The 20,580-nt window shown below is 41.2% G+C and overlaps 1 protein-coding gene across 6 annotated transcripts in view; it reads right to left on the reverse strand.

Annotated features, from left to right (window-relative positions):
* Window positions 1-18,145, reverse strand: part of LOC109490427 (E3 ubiquitin-protein ligase RNF167-like) — a 136,122-nt gene extending 117,977 nt beyond the window's left edge. For all 6 annotated transcript variants that reach the window (XR_004624344.1, XR_002143763.2, XR_004624343.1 and 3 more), the window contains exon 1: window positions 17,831-18,145. The gene's annotated coding sequence lies outside the window, so the exon portion shown is untranslated. The remainder of the gene's footprint in view (window positions 1-17,830) is intronic.
* Window positions 18,146-20,580: the final 2,435 nt, after the last annotated feature.

The following is a 20,580-nucleotide window of genomic DNA, read 5'->3' on the forward strand; positions in this document are numbered from 1 at the left end:
TTCTAGTAACATAATGATAACTGTGCCAAATGCCATAACACAGATGCCAAACAGAAGACTTTGACTACAGTGTTGCCATTTTGCCTTTACAAGAGCTTCAGTATATGAGCAGATTTCCTTGCTTCGATTTTTCTGAAATCTGCAAATAATAACTGCCATTTAGTGAGTGTTTAAATGTAATAATTTATGGAAACTTTATGACAGTCCTACTGTTACTTTGCAGATGAAGAAAGTGAGGTCAGAGAGACTAAGCAACCTTCCCCAAGTGTCACGGCTAGTAAATGATGAAGCCCGGTTATCACAAGAAAAAGGTGTATTCAAAGACACTTTTGAACTCAGAGACACTTCAAAACATAAATTAGCATCATCTAGAGGGGGAAAAATGTCTTCTTGATTTGGTTCTACTTACAGCATCAGCAATTAATGTCATTCCTCCACAAAATAAATATGCTTCTTCACTCTCCTGATTTTTAGAGCAATATTCCCCTGTGTAGGGGCCCAGGGCAGGCCACCCCAAGATGGACCACCTTGGCATGAACATTATTTTGAATTAAAAGCAATCAAACCCCATGTGATTCAGGAAAAACTCTTTACCCCCCCCCCACCACCAAATGCCTGCTTGTACCCGGAAGAAAGCTATCAACAGAGACTCTCCTCTACCTTAGAAACTTATCTGCATAATAGGGCAGTGTTTGTTTTCCAAAGACCTTCTCTCTGGAATTTCCATGTCTGCATGGATTTCCCTGTGTGGACTCTATCTCATGTCCATTTGAGGCTTAGTTCAGCCAGACGGACCTTGAAAGGCAGGGTAAGTTCTTCCTCTCCAACACCTAGATCTAGAAAAAGTTGAATGTTCATTCAGGAAGTAAGTAACTTGCAGAACCTATTCACACTATCATGGATAATTTAGTAATTTAGTAATTGAGAATCCACAGTATCCTTAGAACTGGACAGAACATGAGAGAATACTGTTCCCATCCCTTCTTCTTAAAAGACAGAGTGCCCTAAAGAAAAATCCGCAGAGCTTTCTACTGCCTATACCAGGTAACAAATCATACACTGTTAGGTATTTCCACCTGCACATGTACTCCTTCATTTTTCATTTTGTACCCCGCAATGAAAGCCAGCAGAAGAGAAAATTTCCTAAATCAAGTAGCCCCATGCTATTTTAGAGTGGGGCTGGTGAGGGGTGGGGTGCTGTACTTACCTAATTCTGGGAAACATAATGGAAACTGATCTACAAAATGGTACCGCTGGTCAACATCACCTTTCCCTCTCCCAACCTTTAATTACCTAGATAATTCATGATTTTAAGTTATTAATTTTATTTTAATAATAAAAATTAACTTTCATTTTAATAATAAAAATTAATTTTAATAATTATGTGCTAATATCACATTTGTACACAAACTTCACCCCCCGCCCAGTAAAATGGGCATAAATCAATTATAACAGCCTAAAAAACCAAGGACATATCTCTTAGGTAGCTGCTTACCCATATTCTTCTTTAGAAAAATTTCCCCTCTCTTTCTAGTTTGTCTCCAGGGCTAATAGTCTACATCCAAGAAATGGACCACCCCATCATTTCTATGCCTGTTGTTTTTGCTAAGGAGGAGAGCTATAACCTTAATTTGCAAACTTTTTCTCAAAAAAAATTCTCTGAATGGTAGTATTCAAATAAATGTGGGAAATTTTCAATATTAATAACCAAACTTTGGTGAGTTTTTGAATTTGCAAAGCACTATTTCACACATTATTCTCCAACATAACACTCTAAACAACACTGAAAATTCAGGCCATGTGATCACCAATACTTTCCACATATAAAAACTGTGAGCTGAGAGAAGGGATAGAACATGAGAATTGTTCACATGGCTAGAAGATATTACCCTTAAGATTCAAACCCAGGTTTTCTGAGGTTGAAATGTCTAGCAGAATTCCAATCTCCTATAAATCAGTCCATATTCACACAAACTTTATTAAACAAAAATCAAGAAAATATGCCAAAGACAGACTATAAGTGTTCCCCTGAGGTACTTTCTATAAATTCAAGCAATGCGAAGCTTACCATCACATAAAAGACAAAAGAGCAAAACCAGACTCAAGATGAAAACCAAGAGAGCTGTTTTTACTGCCCACACTGTATAAAAGGCAAGAGGAGGAAAAAGCCAGATCAAATGACAAAGAACTTTCTAAATATGTCACTTAGTAACATATTGCCAAATTCTTGGTGTTTTTATCCCAAGAAGTTTAAATTCGGCATTCTACTACTGAAGGGTTCATACTTTCTCTCCCTCCCTCTCTCTCTCTCCCTCAGAGAGGTACAATGGTAGAATGACAGCCTTACTGATTAAAACATATATAATTCAGAAAAGTAAAGAGAACTCTTTCCTATCTTTGACATTCTCTGTTTTCCTCCTATTTTTACTAATTTTCTAGGGATGACATTGTCTGATGAAGACACAGAGTACTGCAGAGCCAGATAGAACACAGAGGACATGACTCACGCCTGGCAAGATGCATATATACACCCAAAACCCACCCTGAGTGCTTTCCTTCCCTGGATCTGCATTTCAAACCACCCATAAAACATTTGTGGGCAGCTGGTAATTCACTCCGAAACCATATTTAACCTTCTGAAGTCACATTAGCTGACAGGGCTTCGGCGTCTGTTGCCTAGAAAACAGATCAATATACTCTATATTTTGAAGGGCATCAAATTCTCCCTGTCAGGAGGAGGGAGGCTGTGGGGCCGGAGGAGAGCCAGCAGCAATCAAGCCTCACTGCGCTGCCCTCCCCCACCCCCACGGAATAAAACCTCTCGGAGGCTTCCGTGCCCCCCAAAACCAGCCGAGGTGGAGAGGGGGTGCCGATGCTGGGCACTCAGAAATCATCAACTTGCCCAACAAATCATGGCCCAAGTCCAAACTGATCACAGTCTGTAGGTGGTCAGAAGAATCCAAGCAGTAGCCCCATGATTGAACCTCAGGGGCTTCTGACGCATCGGCAGGTAGAACATTCCAGTGGCTGCCTCATCCCTGTGGCATCTAAGTCCTGGAACAAACTATTGGGCAAGATTACAGGAGATTCTTCCCTTCCAGCATATGTATTTCTGTAACAACTGAGTCTTTTAAAATACTAAGCAGGGATCTTTCTTATCAGAAAAAAAATAAGATGCTTAAAAATTACCTCTAACTGACCATTCTTCCTAGTGAGAGCTCTATCTTGAATAGCAGGTACAAATGAACAGTATCTTGCTTCTATTTAAATTGAGTCATGACAATCGAAGACTGAGATGCTTCCAAGAACTGCTAAGAATGAGCTCCTGTTTATTTTAAACGATCTCACTGTGAAATAGGAATCGGTTTTGTCAGAGTCTTGGGATGTGCTTCCAGGTTGCGTATCACAAAGGCTGTGTGCTGTACACAACCATGACGAATATGACAATATGTGAATGGGTGAAATGTACAACACACACTGTTAGGGGCTGAATCATGTTCCCCCAAAGTCATAGTGTTGGATCCTAATGCCTAGTACCTCAGAATGTGACTGTATTTAGACAAAGGGCCTTTAAAAAGGTAAGTGGGGACATCTGAGTGGCTCAGTCAGTTGAGTGTCTGACTCTTAGATTTGGCTCAGGTCATGATCCAGGGATATTTGGATCAAACCCCATACCGGGCTCCACACTCAGCTGGGAGTCTGCTTGGGATTCTCTCTCTCCGTCTGCCCCTGCCCCTCCTCCCACTGCATGCTTGCACTCTCTCTCTCTCAAACAAATAATTTTTTTTTTTTTGGAAATGGGGTCATATGGGTGGGTCCTAATTGAATCTGACTAGGATCTTTAAAAGAGGAGATTAGTACACAAACATTCATGGAGGAAAGACCTTGTGAAACAGAGAGAAGGAGGGAAGGAGAAAGGCCTCTGAAGAAACTGCCCCGCCAACACCCTGATCTCAGGCTTCTAGCATCTAGAAATGTGGGAAAATTAATTTCTGTTTTTTAAGCCACTCTGTTTGTGGTAACAGTCCTAACAAATTAATAATACACACTGAAAAGTGAATCTTTTTATTAGAAAGGATGAACATACTGTGTCAATTCTAGAAATTTCTTCAATAGAGTTGAAAAACAATCCAGCAAACTAAATTTCTTATATAAATAAAATACACCATATTCCACATCTAATTTATCAAAAATGCTCCAGAACCTACCTTCAAAGACCCTCTAATACCTAACCACTGCTCACCACACCCATTGCTGCAAACATCACCAGGCCATTATCTCTCACCTGGAGTACAGACTATTTACGGACCTGATGTAGTGCTCCCCAAAGTGTATTCACAACACACGATCCTTTGAAGACATGTCAGATCATGGTACTCCTCTGTCCAGTACCCTGCAATAGCTCCTTAGTCCCCTCCGAGGAAGAGCCAAAGCCCTTGTAAATGGCCACCATGACCTACTTGAGTTGTCCCCAGTTAGCATTCTCCCTTCATCCCTATGATCCAGCACAATGGATGCCCTCAACCACACCTTTGCTCTAGCTTCACCCTCTATCTGGAAGCCTCCTCTCCATTTTATCTGCAGAGATAAATCCCTCACCTCCTTCAACACTTTTCTCAAATTACCTGGTTTCAGTGAGGCCTTCCCAGGCCACCCTGTTCAAAATCATAACCACTGCTTTCTTCTCTCCTCCACTATCCTACTCTGTTCCCTTTTTCCATAGCATTTAGTCACTTCTGAAATACTATATAAATTACTAATGTATTATTGTCTTCATTCATTGGGTCCACTCATACATTTCCAATCACCTGGAGCCATGCCTGACCCAGAGTAGGGACTCAGTAAATATCTGATTAATGAACGTTGAATGAAAGATTATCTGGATATGGAAGCTAGAATTTTCTTTTCAAGCTCTGTAAGTTTTCAACCGTTCTCCAATTTAGAAACCCTTACCAATACAACCTATTGTGAGTGTTAAGAATTTCCTTTTTCTTATTTGCAGTCCTTCGTATTGATCTACTTCTCCAGGAAAATCCCCAAAGGGATAAAAGAATTTTCAATTCGTCTTTCTACTGCAACCCAAAGTCAGACTTTATGGGAGGACAAAATGGAAAGTAGGCCCCTAAAGCATGTGAACTTAAAAATGTTCAGTTGTGCATGAACGCTTGTGAATGTGTATGTGTCGCTGGAATGGCCGCACATTGTGACAGCAAGTCAGACAAAAACAAGCGAGAGGTTCAAAATTCAACTGAATATCATTTCAAATAGCCATAAATTCTGTGAAGTTTCAATATTATAAAAAGAATGAAGAATCACACCTAGATTTAAAAGATCTTATAATTTAATAGAAAATATACTTTTAAATATTTTGAGATTCCATCAGGTTCAATGGTCTTAAGAAACTGAAGGAAGGGGTGCCTGGGTGGCTCAGTGGGTGAAGCATCTGCCTCCAGCTCAGGTCATGATCTCAGGGTCCTGGGATCGAGCCCCACATTGGGCTCCCTGCTCAGCGGGAAGCCTGCTTTTCCCTCTCCTGCTCCCCCACTTGTGTGCTCTCTAAGCCAGAGATGCAGGATCCAGGACCAAAGAGGCCTACTTTTTGAAGTTTTTAAAGCCCATGACATAAGAGATATAACACAGAGCCCCATGAACCCCTTGTAGGAGGGAACAGTTTGCAGATATGAATTTGAAAACATGAATTTTGACGACACGAATTTGAAAATGCCAGTACTATTATAGAAACATGAACAAAAGGCATAAAAAAGCAGTCCTCACACTTGAGCATGTAGCAAACTCACATGAGGTCTTGCTAAATACAGACTTCCAGGCCCCACCTCCAGGCTCCCATTCAGTCGGTCTCGAGTACAGCTGGAGAATCTGTATGTCTAATAAGCTTCCCGGTGATGCTGATGCTGCTGGTCCAGGGACCACACTTTGAGAACCAGGGGAAAAAGCAATTAAGATAGTTTTGTGTTCACTTAACTTATAAAATGGGAATAAGAAATTGTCTTGAGGGGCGCCTGGGTGGCACAGCGGTTGAGCGTCTGCCTTCGGCTCAGGGCGTGATCCCAGCGTTATGGGATCGAGCCACATCAGGCTCTTCCGCTATGAGCCTGCTTCTTCCTCTCCCACTCCCCCTGCTTGTGTTCCCTCTCTCGCTGGCTGTCTCTATCTCTGTCAAATAAATAAATAAAAATGTTGGTACCTGTTTGTCGAGGTGGTCTTCTTTATTCACTTACAGGTGTATTCCTCCAGAAAGGACACTACTGTTTCCCAAGCCCTTTTAGTAAAGGACATCACCTCCCGCGAGGGTAGGGAAGCATCCCTGGCCATACCCTCCCCTCTCCATTGCTGAGGTAGCCTCTTCACAGAGGGGCTGCCCCACAGGGCACGTGTTCGAAGTAAACAATGCGAGCAGGTTCCCAGCTGGCTGCAGAGAGTCAGGGCCTATTCACGTTCCTGGTTTGAGACAAAACAGTCGGGTCCTCGCTGGTGGGTACAAGAGATGCTGGCCCAGAGAGAGCCACGCTGGAGGTGTTCAGAAGCAGAAGGAGCTGGCTTCGGGGCCCTGCAGTGCTGGCAGCTTCGCACACAGATCCCTCGGGACCCTGGTCCTGTGTGACTGCAGCTGGCTGTCCATCTGTCTGGCTTCAGTACAATTTATGGAGACAGTCATGGGGTAATGTGAAGGCCAACCTTAAGTGATTCTGTTCTTTTCCTTTTTTTTTTTTTTTCACCAGCAACCGATGGTTGGCAAAGAGATTAAAAGCAGAAAATTTTAGTCCTCCCTTTCAATCCTTGAGGCAATGAATACAGAGAAAAGGGTATTTTATGAGAACTGCATATGGCTGTCAGATAGTCATACTCCCTTAACTTGAACAATGAACTTGCTCTCTTTGCTACGGACTCCCATGTAATTGTCCTTCTTTGCTTGTCCATCATATGCCCTATTTTTCTTTTAATAAAGTTTGTTTTTAGAGTTCAGGAAGGAAGTAAATATGAAATATTGAGACATACTATTTTTTCTCTAACTTTTTAACTAAAAAATGCATCTGATATTCTGTTCCATAGCTAATGTTTCGAGGAAATAAAAAAAGAATATGTTTACCATAATCCTGGAAAAATTATGAGGCATATTACCATAACTTATTTCTTTTATAGGTGATCTAGCTTCTGTGTAAAGTTTGACTTCAGTTAGATGCTTTAAGATAAACAAGCCTAGTAATCAATGAATTAAGCAGAGAATAATGAGCTTGTATGTCTACAAAAGGTGCTCTCTCAAGTCTTCAACATAAGCAATTGTTTTCAAAGGAAATATTTATGAACACAGTTTTCTTTTGCAAGAGTTGTTGCAAAAATGCCTAGCCAGACTACTGAAGACAACCCTGATTTCAGGTACACTTTTGTATTGTCATATTCTGTGTGCCCATTTTTTTTTATTTAGATAATATGGTGTTCTGGAAATGGCAGGGACAGACTCACACTGCATCACAGAGGACACTGAGGGTGAGAGAGTTTTGCTGCCTTGCTCAGAGCAACAAAGCAGGTGTGTGTAACAACCAGAGCTCTGAACACCTTTTTAGATGTTCCTTCCTGAATTATTAAAGTATTTCCCATCCCTGAGGACAGGTAGCTCATGAATGTTTGTCTCAGCAGAACCTCAATTTGAACCACCTGGGTAACCAGCTCTTTCCTTGCTAAGTCAAAAGTGGGCTGGAATGGGCGCAAGGAAGGAAGACTTCCCCCCGACTATGTCTCCAGTTCCTAGGGCAGAAAAGCCTGTATCATTTTATTATTATTTTCTAGACTTCCAGGCGACAGGTTGTCAACCTGATAATGTCGCCGTGCCTTATATTTCGGTAATATCCATGATCTCTCTCTGCTCCTTTCGCTTTTCAAAATTGGATCTTGTCCAGCTGCAAAGCCAAGGGGAACTGCCTGCAGCTCTGATCTGCCCACACGAGAGGTGTGAACCCAGGCAAATTCCCCATCACTTCCATCCAGGGGCTGCTGGACAAATGAACGCTTAGGGCAGCCCTGCGAGAGAGGAAAGGTCCCAGAAGTACACTCTGAATCCTGGACAGGAAAATCATGAAGGAAACAAGCATGCCCCTGGGCCTACGACCTTGGCCTTTCTCCACGAAGCTGTCTTCTCTCCTCGCTCTCAGTGACAAATGTAGGGCTGGCTGCAGGGTGTCTATGTGAATCTCAGTCTATTTCTTCCCACCCCATATCAGCTCATGTTCCAGGAGGAAGCCAGGATCCTTGACACTCGGTCCACAGGAGGTGGGTCATCTGCCCCTGCGGGACACTGTCCAAGAAAGGAGGCCAATCTGTGTCACCTCTTACTAGACTTCAGCTCCACCAGGCCCTCGGTCCAAAAGGGCACCTGGTGACCAGTGACAGAAATATATGCATTGTTCCCTACCTCTCTCTGTGTCTTTACTGACTAAGAAATCCTTTCTTGCATGTGTCTCCATCCATGATCTCCAAGAAGCAGACGCAAAGGGGGCATCATCCATTGGAGAGATTCTGGTGGGGGGAGGGGGAGAGACCGTGGAAGGATAAAGAGAAGGGGAGAGGGATCGGGGATAGTTGGGGGAGTCTTCCTGCTGAGCTGCAGTTCTCCCAACTGTGAAAGATGTGGGATTTGGTGGGAGGAGCCTCAGCGTGCAGCGAGCTCTGAGAACACCTTGTCCAGGCTGACAGTGAGCCCTGGAGCAAAGCTTACCCACTAACGGCCACCTACCTTCTGCGGGAATGAACCGGTTCCAGCCCCGCTCACCCACCTCCTTCCTGCAGCCGATTTGCTCGAAGGGATCGCGGACCAGCGTCCCGCGTGACACCACACACATGCATCTCCTACCTTGTTATTTGGTTAGCTCTAGACTAAAGCTTTCCCACATGAAAGCGAGCAGTTCTGCCGCCCAAGGAGGAAATAGCATGAACAGTATATGGTGTAGGCATACTGGTAGTCCTTTTTAATTTTGTGGCTGAGAAAATGACTCTTGTTATGAAATAAGACTATCGTGTTTCTTTCACACAATTATTGTATTTTAGGGATAAAGGGGGCTTTAGAAATAGTTGAGTCAGTTTCTATATGAGATCCGACTTCATTTGAACAGGCTTTCTCTCATATCTCTCAGCCCTTATATTCTGGAGCAGGGTCCTGATTCTTTCTTCCAAATCTTTCACCCAGACCCCAGATATCTAGGCGGTGTGGTCTGACCATCCAGATGGACTGCCCAGAGGAATTCCAGAACCAGAGTTATTTTGGCACAATGATGTATGGGCTTTGATCTCCAGTGGATCATTCCAGGTCTCACTTAAATGAAAAGAAATGACCTCACCTCATAGAATTTCCCCTAACTATGCATATTTTTCATTGAGGCAAACTGGACTTATGCCACTGTCCCTTCCCTTCTCCTCCTATTTCAGTTAAATATCTACCCTTGTATTATTCCTGTCCTCATTGCTCTGCGTAGGGCTCGTATTGGCTTGAGGGTTGCATTTTTGAAATGGCCTAGAATATCTATGTGTTCCAAGTACTTTGACCCTCTAAACTTGGGTTTGGGATTTTTTCCAAGCTCAGCAGCCAGATTCAAATTACCTAGAAAGCTTTGAAGGGTGGCTTGTTTCTACGGCACTCTAACACTAACAAGTTCAATACTCCGTAATGAACACTGGAAAGCCTGTTCCTGCTTTTTTTGGTACAGGATAACTGGGACAATCAGATCACGTATTCTGTTGGCACTGCATCAGAACGGATCTGCTTCCTTAACCCAAAAAAAGAAATATGAATATCACAGTCATTGACCTGAAATCTAGAACATGTGTTCATGTTCCTACATTCGATAGGATTCTCATTGTTTATGTAGAGCTCAAGACACCTGTTCAGAGAATACTAAGTTTCAGAACAAGGATGAGTCATTACAAAATCCCCTACCCCATACTCACTTGCTTACTTGTCTATTTTAGTCTGATATAGCTATTGAACTTTAAACTTTGCTCTTTCTTCATCAAATCTCTACTTTTTCCTTAAGATGTTTAGGTAGTTGGAAAACTGTTAAGTCCTTTCTGGGTACGAGGTTCCATAAGTTAGATGTTTACATACAGTGGCAAACAGAGGTCTTTTAAATTCTATCATAATGTAAGTTCCGTGGGAATAAGGATTTTTCTTTGTTTGTTATTGCTCCTTCCACTATGGAGAAGTGCTACTTAAAGCCAGAAAACTCATCATCATCTTACCCAGGAGTGATTGTGGGTTGGAGAGCAATTTTAGTCAGATGCCTAGGTAATGAGAGCTGGCATGTTACTGGAGGGTTTATTATAGTGATAGCTTCTCATATCTTTATACATTTATATCTGTGTAGGTAGATATACATTCATATCTATGTGTACCTGTCTCGATATATACATTTATCTATCTATATATCTATTTCACTGTATCACACACACACACAATCGATTCTCATGATTCATAGTCCTTATATTCTATAAAGTTACCACAAACATTAATCAGCAAATACTGAAGCTCTGCTCCCGGAGGAAATAGAGGATTAGGTTTCTGCAAGCATCTGGTCACAACATTTTCATCAACTGATCAATACATAACCTGGTTTCTGTCTAAAGATACCTTGTTTAATCTATGCTGTTGATTCGTTAACATTAAACTCACAGCCAACAGCACTGCAACTCATGACTGAACAAAGTCTATCTAACATGGGTATTTTCTCCATAAGGCACATTGCAGCCTCCTTGCACTTAGGAAGGACGTTAACCCTGCCTTTGGGGACCGTTCCAAATAGAAAAATTACCAACCAAAAGCACAGAAATGTGAAAAATGTGGCATTAGATATGTTGAGAAAAGGATACTTGTTTACATTATGAAAGCTGAAAGAAGGCAGAGGGTCACCATTGGTCAGCTCCCTGGGAACATGGGGATCAGGTGACTCGAAGTTTGCTACTCTCTGCGGGTCTGCAAATGGCCACAACAATGCCATGAGTATTGATTTGGAGATTACAAATAAACTTTAGCAAGTAGGCAAATTCCACAAATAATGAGGGTTGACGCTATACGTATATATACACACATACATTTCTCTATATCTAGGCATATTTACTTCCTTCCAAAGGGGGCCCCCAGTGCTGAAGCGGTCTGGTCTTCACTGGTCTGCTCTTTAATGATTTCCTCATGGAGAAGAAGCATCTTTCTCTGCTGGAATACATCAAACCAAGATTCAAGAGACCTTGAATTGTTGCTTTAATTCTCACACATTAGTGTGGGACAAGTCACAAACTCCTAATCCTCATATTTCTCTTTGCAGAACTGAGAAGAGAATTCCCTTTTCTCCTCATAAATTCCCCAAATTATGGTCACATACACAGATTCTCTAGACGAAGTTCAGATCCTAACACTGCCACTTACCAGCTGTATGAACCTAAACTATTTGACCTCCTTCAGCCTTAACATCCTCATCTATAAAATAAGGATAATAGTAGTGCCCACATCCTTGAGTTTTTATGAGGACTAAATGACAGAATACATAAAGTTGCGCAGCACCTGACGCTGAAACAGCCAATACGTGTCAGAGAGAAAGAATAAAACAACAACGATGTGCCTGCCTTTGGAAATACACTGGTTCAGAACATCATCTTTTTCAGACAAGTCTTGGTTGGACCACATGAAGATCTCCTCTGGATCTCTCCTTTTTCTGCTCTTATGGCTTCTCAATCCACACATTGGACACATTTTCTTTAAATATATTGGTACAGTTAATTAACTCAGAGAATTGAGTCTAAACTAGCTTAGGAGTCATTTTGCCCTTAATGAGGATCTATGCAAATCTCTACTCTGCTCCCTTATAACCCAGTTCTATAGCGTATTCGGAGGGCCTTCTCATTTGTCCTAATGCCACATTCTTAAGGGACTAATCATAGTTCCCAGTTTTAGCTATATGCTCTAACTGGAGAACCTCTATGGTTTCTCTGAGTACATAAATAATGCTATGATTAGATTTTAGTCACCTACATACCGAATATCTGCATATGGATCTTTAAACCCTGATCTCTAGAGAGAAATAAACCCACTAAAGAAAATGATGGACCTGCTCTCACCTCTAAAAATTGAATAAAAATGTTAGGCACACACAATCCTTTACAGACAAAGGCAGGTGAAAATGTCACGTGTCATTATGGGCTTTTATTCAGTATTTAATTTCTCTCTATATCGCATATACTACAAAAATAAGCCATGGTTCCACCATGGTTTTTCATGTGTACTTTACTTTTATGTTAAAATGTTTTTTCCTTAAAGAACCAAAGTCAGCTAATGGGCCACAGACAACGGCAGACAATCATGAGCTTAATATCCATCTTCTCTCCCATGTGAATGTTCACATGCCAAATTTCCATCAACTGTACAATTTAACAAACTTCATAAACTGATCTGTTTTCTTATTAGTAATCATTATTAAATGTTTACAATGCACAGAAATATGTAAACAACTGTATAACAACCACTAGTAAGCAAAAATTAGAATGTTGGGAAAAAATTAGAATGTTGGTAATAAATTGAGCCCCCCTCCATGAGCTCCTTCCCACTCAACAAGACTGCAGAATCTGCAAAAGGTTAATATAAATTATCCTCTTATAAAGGTCAGGAAATATAATTTGATGATCAGTAAGTTGCCTGAAGTCATAATGAGGTAAACAAACATACAATGACAAGAGAAACAGAGGGTAATACAGGGAAATTCATTCCCAGAACTTGTTAGACAAGCCATGAGCAGGATAGTCCAGAGAATTATGAGAGAAATGGGGCTTTAAATTAGAGTAGGCAAGTCTTCATAATGGGTAACGTATGTTTATTACTTCATACTATGTGTATTTATTTCCCAAATTATAACCATGTGGAAAGACAGAAAAGCCAGAAAAACATTGGGCTTTGAATCTAAAAACCTGGGTTTAAATATCTGCTATTACTTACTAATCAAATGTGAGGTTGGGAGTGAGTCAGGAAAATGTTATGATGTATCAGTTAGAATTCAGCTGCCAATAGGAGCTTGAGCGATTACCTCACAGATGAGGAAACCAAAAGCGAGCACTTCCAGATTTGGCAAGGTAACAAAGTGATGTCCTCAGAGATGTAGATTCATTTCTTTTTCCTTTCCTTCCTTCTATCCTTTTGATCTTTTCTCTATCTTCCATCCTCCTAAATAAGATGGCCCGTTCTTGGGCTTTTTGTCTCCGACCCCAGTAAAGATGGCTACCACAGGTCCAACTATCATTTTCTCACATAACCACCTTCAGGGCAGGAAGATAGAAGGCACAGGGAACTCTTCTCTGGCACATGACCCTTTCATGGGAAACAAAAATCTTTCCTCGAGGCTACCAAGTGGCATTCGAATATCTCATTGGACAGAACACATTACTCTCCCACATGGTTACCTTCACAGCAAGGGTAATCATTTTTCAATCCTCAAGAACTTTTCAAAGGAGAGTGAATGATTCAGTTGCTTGATACTCAAGTAACAGTGCTCATCAAGGATATATCTTGCCATAAATGCAGTGTAATTGTGTTAATTTATATAATTATGTTAATTTATGATCTATCTATACATGTATACATACAGTCATATAAAATAATTGGGATCCTTGTGCCCTTTCTGCAACTCACTGAAACAAAGTAGATATAATCAAAGGGAGCTTTCTACCCTTCTCAAGGAAACAAAAAGAATGAGGTATTTTAAGATTACTTTAAAAATTAATTTGCTAATAAAAAAATGACTCTCAAGTGTTCCTTAGACTTTGTACATGTGCTTAAAAATAATAAAACTATAAATGTAATGATCACAATTTTAGTCATGTAGGTCTTCACAGAATTTGTAACAATCACTGGGGTTTTACTATACCTGCAATTAAATCCATTTTTAGTTTTATTTTTAAGATTCTTTAAATGTTTCCATTGTTACTCTTCAAATTTCTTAGAGGAAATGTATAACCCTTTACAAAAGCAATTTAGGGTATAACCCAATCTTTTGTCTCATTCCAACTCAGACTGTTTGTTGCTATGAAGGAAATTAAGGCAAATTATCAAAAAGGTAAATAGCTAATAAGCTCAATTTCTTCTTGGAATGAGTAAAATTCTCTTCTTCTTACAAAAGAGAAAAATTGTACACTTCTGCCAGGAGTCATAGAAGTATACAGAAATTAGCCTAAGTAGTGACTAAAGACGGTCTGTAAAGAAATATGAGACCCAAAAAGAGAAAACAAAAAATGGGTAAGGACAAATCATTAGTTGTATTAAACATTAAAGAAATATATGAAAAGAAAACTCAACAACTAAACAAAGTAATTCAGGGACGATGAATGCCATATTGCTTAAGGATCAATGACCATGCTTCTAAAATATCTAACACATTCTAAGATTCAAGAACAGAAAGTAAACACAGGTTAGATTAAGCAATGGTGGACAGTGGTTAAGGATTAATGATCACACATAGATATTGATTTATTTACAGCTTGCACTACACATTCATCTTTGAAGATAACATACTACAATGTTGCTATAAAGAGTGACTCATTTTTTGTTGCTTTTTAAAGGAAAAATATAAGTTAAGCATTAAAAAAATCTTACTAATGCTCCCGTAATACCTACTGAAACATTAGCTCCATGAGAAGAGGGAAAAGTTTCTAATTTGTTCCTTTTTGTATCCCCTGCATGTAACAAAGCGCTCAGTAAATACTGGTGAGGAAATGTCCATGAAATCATGAAATGCAACTTATAGTTTACTTGAAGGCAGACTGATGGAGATAAACTTTCACTGATAGGATTGGAGATAGAAGCATGTAAAGGACCATTGCAAATATCTCAGTAGTCCAGGGAAAGTGCGGAAAGATGTGGAGTCATCAGATCTGTTTCTCCGGAGAACAGTCATAACTCTTTATAAAACATTCAGTAACCACTTACTGAGCAACTATTCACCTGATTCTTTCAGAATCATGACAGGGGAGCTTCAGAGTCTCTTCCCTTAAACTTTTACGTAACTTAACCCTCTCTCTCAAGAGGAGACAACTGAGCCTCCCACCCCACCTCCATGTACACAGAATTTAGGAGAAAGAGAGTCTCCTGGCTCCTTCCCATTTCTCCTCCAAACCACACCTCCCCCACCTGGAAATAAAAACGGTTGAGCTTTATCGAGCTCTTATGCCTCCCTCTGCTATTGGTTGAGAATTTGGATTTCTAGCTCCGGTTTTTCTCTCCTACCCTATTCCCGAAAACACTGTGTGTGACATCCATGTCTTATGATGTATGATTGATCGCATACCTGTCTTGCTCACTTAATACTCTTGATCTCTTTCACTGCAAAGATTTTTTTCCCTAAACCCAAATTGGCCACCCCATTTCATGGCAACCATAGGGCTTTGTCTTTACTCCCAAATCTTTAACTTTAATTTGCCTTCTCTTTCCAGCTCTAGGCTTAAACATCTTCATTATTTTGCTCTAGATTTTAAAACCTAGTTACAGCTCTCATCTTGGCTCATAGAGCCCTCTGCAATCCATTATCACCTGCTTGTCTTTCGTCCTTCTTACCACACACAAATTGGCTTTCATCTTTGCAGACATCACCGAAGTCTTGTGTTTCCGATGTGGCTTCAAGCTTCTTAGGTGGTGTACCTTCTGCCCTGCTTTTTCTCCTTTCATTTACTCCTGCTCATTTCACAAAAAGTGATCTTGAAGTATTCCTGTGAAGAGCCTTTCTGTGCCCCACCTGCCCAGCCTAGTTTATTTGCTCTCCTTCCTGGTTCCCAGAACATCTCTGTATAACTCTAGCATACCATTCCTAAGGCAGGGAACTCCATTTGCTCCAATATGTAATTGCAACACCTAAGAGAATATTAGGAAGACAGTCACTATTTCAAGATTTGAGGATGCTTTCCATAAAATTTGAGAACTGACGCTAGAGAAAGTGGAAAATAGCACTAGCTCATTTTTCCTATAATGCTTTATATTGGTCTACCGATACCTGTGGGTATTATCCGCCTCTGGATGGAGATTACATTATATTCTCTTACTGAAGATAAAATGCTGTGTTGTTACTGCACAGTGGTGACAGGCAACATTAAAAGTTGAATAAAGTTGATCAAATAAGGCTAAGCTTTCAAACCGCAAGGCAGAAGGGAAAATGAAAGACAGTAAACATTCCTATAAACTTCAAAAGTCAACAAACATAATTACTTCTGTTTCAAAGGGGGTTCTGCAAACTGTCAAGAGACTCGCCGCTTGGTTAAAATTTTAGCTATCAATCAAATTATTTAAAACAATAAATTTGATCTTCATTTCATTTCCACACAAGAAGCAAAACAGGTCTTCAGAATGTTATGATAATAATATAAGAAACAAAGAATTTATCAATATCATCAACCCACGTGTAATGACACTTATTAAATAGATATTACACACAAATATGGGTGATTCCTGCCATATGAGCATTCATACTTTAAAAGAGAATTTTAGGTAGTACACGCAACATGTGGCATCCTCTCTGAATCCGGGTCCCCCTTTATAACCACCAGTAGTACTCCAGTGGTCAAAGATTAGAGTGGTAATTCAATCTGGGCTATTAACTGTGGAATCCCAGGTTAGTCAATTAACCTTCTGGGTCTCAGTTTCCTCGTTTGTAAAATGAGAAGAGATTAGATGAGTAATATTTCAAACATTTTGTTAGTGGACAAAATGCCCTTCTTTTTCCCAAAGGAGATCTTACTGTGAATTCTAATATAGAAAATCTAAAACATAAAGCTTTGGTAAAGGCAAGATGAAGATTCGGCTTTCCCCTTCTTCCGCCAGGCACACCCCAGAGCTCTGAGACCAAGATTAGAAAAACTAGTAGCATAGGATGACCTTTTGGGTCTTTTCCAACAATTCTGGCAGGTCCTTGGGTGGTCTGGTGAGTCATGATAAAACCAGGGCAGGTCTGCTAAGGTGAGCACCCACCTTAGCCACCCTAGGAAATAATACATTTCTCTTACTTCTGACTCAGAAAGTGGAATAGGAGATTGGTCCTGAAGTGGCCTGGGAAGAATCTATCCACACCTCCCTGACTATGACGTAGGCTCCTCAAAAGGCATTTCTGACTGCTTACCTGCCCTTGCTCCTCCAAAATCTCCCCACTGGCACTATAGCCTGAGCCCTCATGGCCTCATCCTCCTCCACCCCGAGGCCCCCAACACCTGCAGCAGACGACTCTGGTTCAAGAAACCGGGATTGTTGGCACCAAGGGTCTCCGATTCCTCCAGAACAATGGAAGGAACCTTACAACAAATGAGCCCCTGGGCCCTTTACGACCTGAAATTTCTAGATCTGCTTCTCTGTCTTGCTCAATTAAAATAACCCAGGGCTTGGCTTCTGCTCTCACCCACATCCAAAGATCCAGCGCCGCTGATACTCAATTTCCTTCACTCTCAATCCCTAAGACAACGTGAGAAAGTGCTTTCAAAATGAGCTCTAAATTTGGCTCACTTTAATTCTTTGGGGGAAGAGAGAGAGAGAAAACTTCCCTTGGCTGCTTCCACAACTTGTTTCAAAATTTGCAAAGAAATTCCCACAGAACACTTGCAGCTACAAGTATCTGTTAGCCCACAAAATGCCCACAGTCAGCAGCTGATGCCACACGGATGGCCTATTATCCTTTCACACTGGGATTCACTTGTAAAACCCTCGCACACACAAATAAACAAAATGTCAGAGAGCCAAACACAGAGCTCCCTCCAAGCTCAAGGAATTCTAATTCTCGAGTTTTTATCTGACCACTGTCTAAATGTTTACCTGTTCCTTCAATGTTTGGGTATCCCAGGGATGTGCTTTATGAGCCTGTATTTTAAACGTGGAAGAAGCGAGGTGTGTACTCCAGGGGCCTCCTAGGTGATCTCCATCCAGCCCCACCACAATGGCCTCGACTCTCTGCAGCTTCTCTTGCTCCTTCAAAGCCATCCCCGGGGACTCAGCAATCTCTCCGTCCAACGGGGCCAGAGATGGGAGGAGGTTGAACTCCAGATCCTGGACTTCCTGCTGTAAGGAGGATTTGGTGGTGCCGCTTTAGTTAGTAAACAGGTAGGGGGACAGTCATTCTGCTGGGTGGGATTGTGCAACAACAGACTCTTACTCACTGACTTCCCCTTGCTACCGTGGCCGCTCACCACAGACGCATGCACCGCCCCTTGGGGGTGGAGGGTCTGCTTGTCAATAACACGTGAGCACAGAAAGCCCTGGAAAGGCTTAAGCTGACTTGAAGTGGGGGAAGGGAGGGAGGATGGCATGAGTCACATGGTGAGGTGTATCAGATAAAATAGGTTTCTCAGAACCTACATTCTGCTAATTTTCATTACATGACACAAACTGAGTTTTCTCCTACTAGTTCTTCCACCTTGTGGGTAGATTTCATACTTAGAAATCCTGAAACAGGAAGAGTAACAAATACAGCCCTTTCTGTAAAAAGGCAGGGGAGGGAAAAGAAGAAATGTGTGTGTGTGAATGTGTATGAGAGTATGTGTGTGGGGGGGGAGATGTGTATAAGTGAGTACAGTGTGGATGTGTGTGGGTGTGTATGAGTATGTGTGCAAGTGTGTGTGTAAGAGCATGTATGTTTATGAGTGTGTGTGTGTATAAGTGAGTACAGTGTGGATGTGTGTGGGTGTGTATGAGTATGTGTGCAAGTGTGTGCGTAAGAGCATGTACGTTTATGAGTGTGTGTGTGCGTGTGTGTGTGTATAAGTGAGTACAGTGTGTGGGTGTGTATGAGTATGTGTGCAAGTGTGTGCGTAAGAGCATGTACGTTTATGAATGTGTGTGTGTGTGTGTGTGTTTTAGGACATCTTCGTTATTGTTCCTTTCATTCTATAATGTTTGTCTCACAAATTGCCCCCACTGCATTGATAATAATTTCAAGGCCATGATTTTTTTCTTTGAAATTTAACTTCCAATCCTTTTATCTCAATAGTAAGGTATAATTTCCACATCACTTTTCCACCATCTCCAGGAATCAATGATGAATTTAACCCTTTCACCAAAACTTTAACTTTTAAACCCGTCATTTATTCCACACTTCTTTTTCTTCTTTAGTAAAATATACAGGCATAATTCAAACTTTTCTGAGAGCTACGGATCATAATTAAGAGCGAGTGTTTTATCATGCTGTAATATAATCTGCTCCCAAACGGCCAAGGTGTGTAGGCGGGTGAATTTCTACACAGCAAAATGGTTCAGGTTTCCTTCCACCCAGACCTGGCAACAGCTCTTGGCCACCATCTTGGCCTGCCGCTCACTCACGGCCTGCATAAATGATCATGTCCACTGTGGGTCAGTCACCACTCCCATACCTCTCCACCAGGCTGTACCTCCCTTATTTGAGGTTATTTCACATTGCCTTACTTTAGTCTACTTTTACCCTCTCCTGTAAGCTTCTTCCCCTGCCCTTCTGTTCTTTCCAGCTTTTGAGCTGGCCTCAGAACATGCCGTTTGGTTCTGCTCAGATAAGTGACAATCTCACTACGCTGAGGTACTTGGTACTTTTTTCTAATTTACCCTAGCTCATTTTGCTGTTGGAAATGCTTTCCTCTCCTCCCTGGATACCTTCCAATTTAAGGTTTGGTGCCATTGTGAGAATAGAAGATTGCCCCCAAACTGCCCTTCAGATGATCCAGACAGCAGTAATTTCCAAAGAAGAGATAAGAAATTGACAGTTGGAGAAAGTGGGGCTGGAAGCTCTTTCCTTAAAAATACACTAACTGCAGAAAGAAATGGAATAGGCACACATGGGGACGAATTAGAATTTTTGCTCTAAAAATGAAAAGCTGAATATGAAATATAGGAAGTGAATTCCACCAAATCTAGGTGACACAACCCTAAAAGTTGCATCTGGTCCTCTAACCGGCAACCCTCGATCAAACAGTGATGTACACAGAGTCCATTCTCTGATGGTCTCTCACTTCGGGACCAGACTGTGTTCAGCTCCCTGGTTAAGGAGTGCCATCTTCTCCCATCCCACCCATCCTGTTTTCCTTTAAAGGAGGAAGAGCCCAGGGCCTGCTTCACCCTCCACAACCATCAAGTGACCAAAACTGTGCTTGACAACAGCTTGTCGAAAATAGACAAAAGTGCCAAGTTTTCATTGGCTTATTCAAACGTCCAAGATAACTTCTTAGGGAAATGTTAGTTTCAATTACATTGAAATTAAACTTTAGAGTTGGGCGGGGTGCACCTGTGAGTTGCTTGTTCATTTCCACATTTCAGTTCCTTTAAATACTACATAGACATATTGATAGTTCTGTTTCCCTAGATTATTATCAGGCATGCCTAAGAAATAAGCTGAACGATTCTGGAGAAGTCCTAGTATAAGATAATGCCTTTCTAGGAGCTAATTTTCTAATAACTTTAATAACTATAACCACCCACCACCTCTTTTCTCCACCGCCCAGGCCATCACTTAAGTAATTCTTTCATGGAAAGTGAACACATTCTTGTCCCTGAATGAGTAGAGGAACATTTGCCATAGCCCGCTAGGTGCCAGGCACAGCTGT

Source organism: Ailuropoda melanoleuca, chromosome 3, assembly GCF_002007445.2.
Source record: "Ailuropoda melanoleuca isolate Jingjing chromosome 3, ASM200744v2, whole genome shotgun sequence".
Classification (NCBI taxonomy): domain Eukaryota; kingdom Metazoa; phylum Chordata; class Mammalia; order Carnivora; family Ursidae; genus Ailuropoda; species Ailuropoda melanoleuca.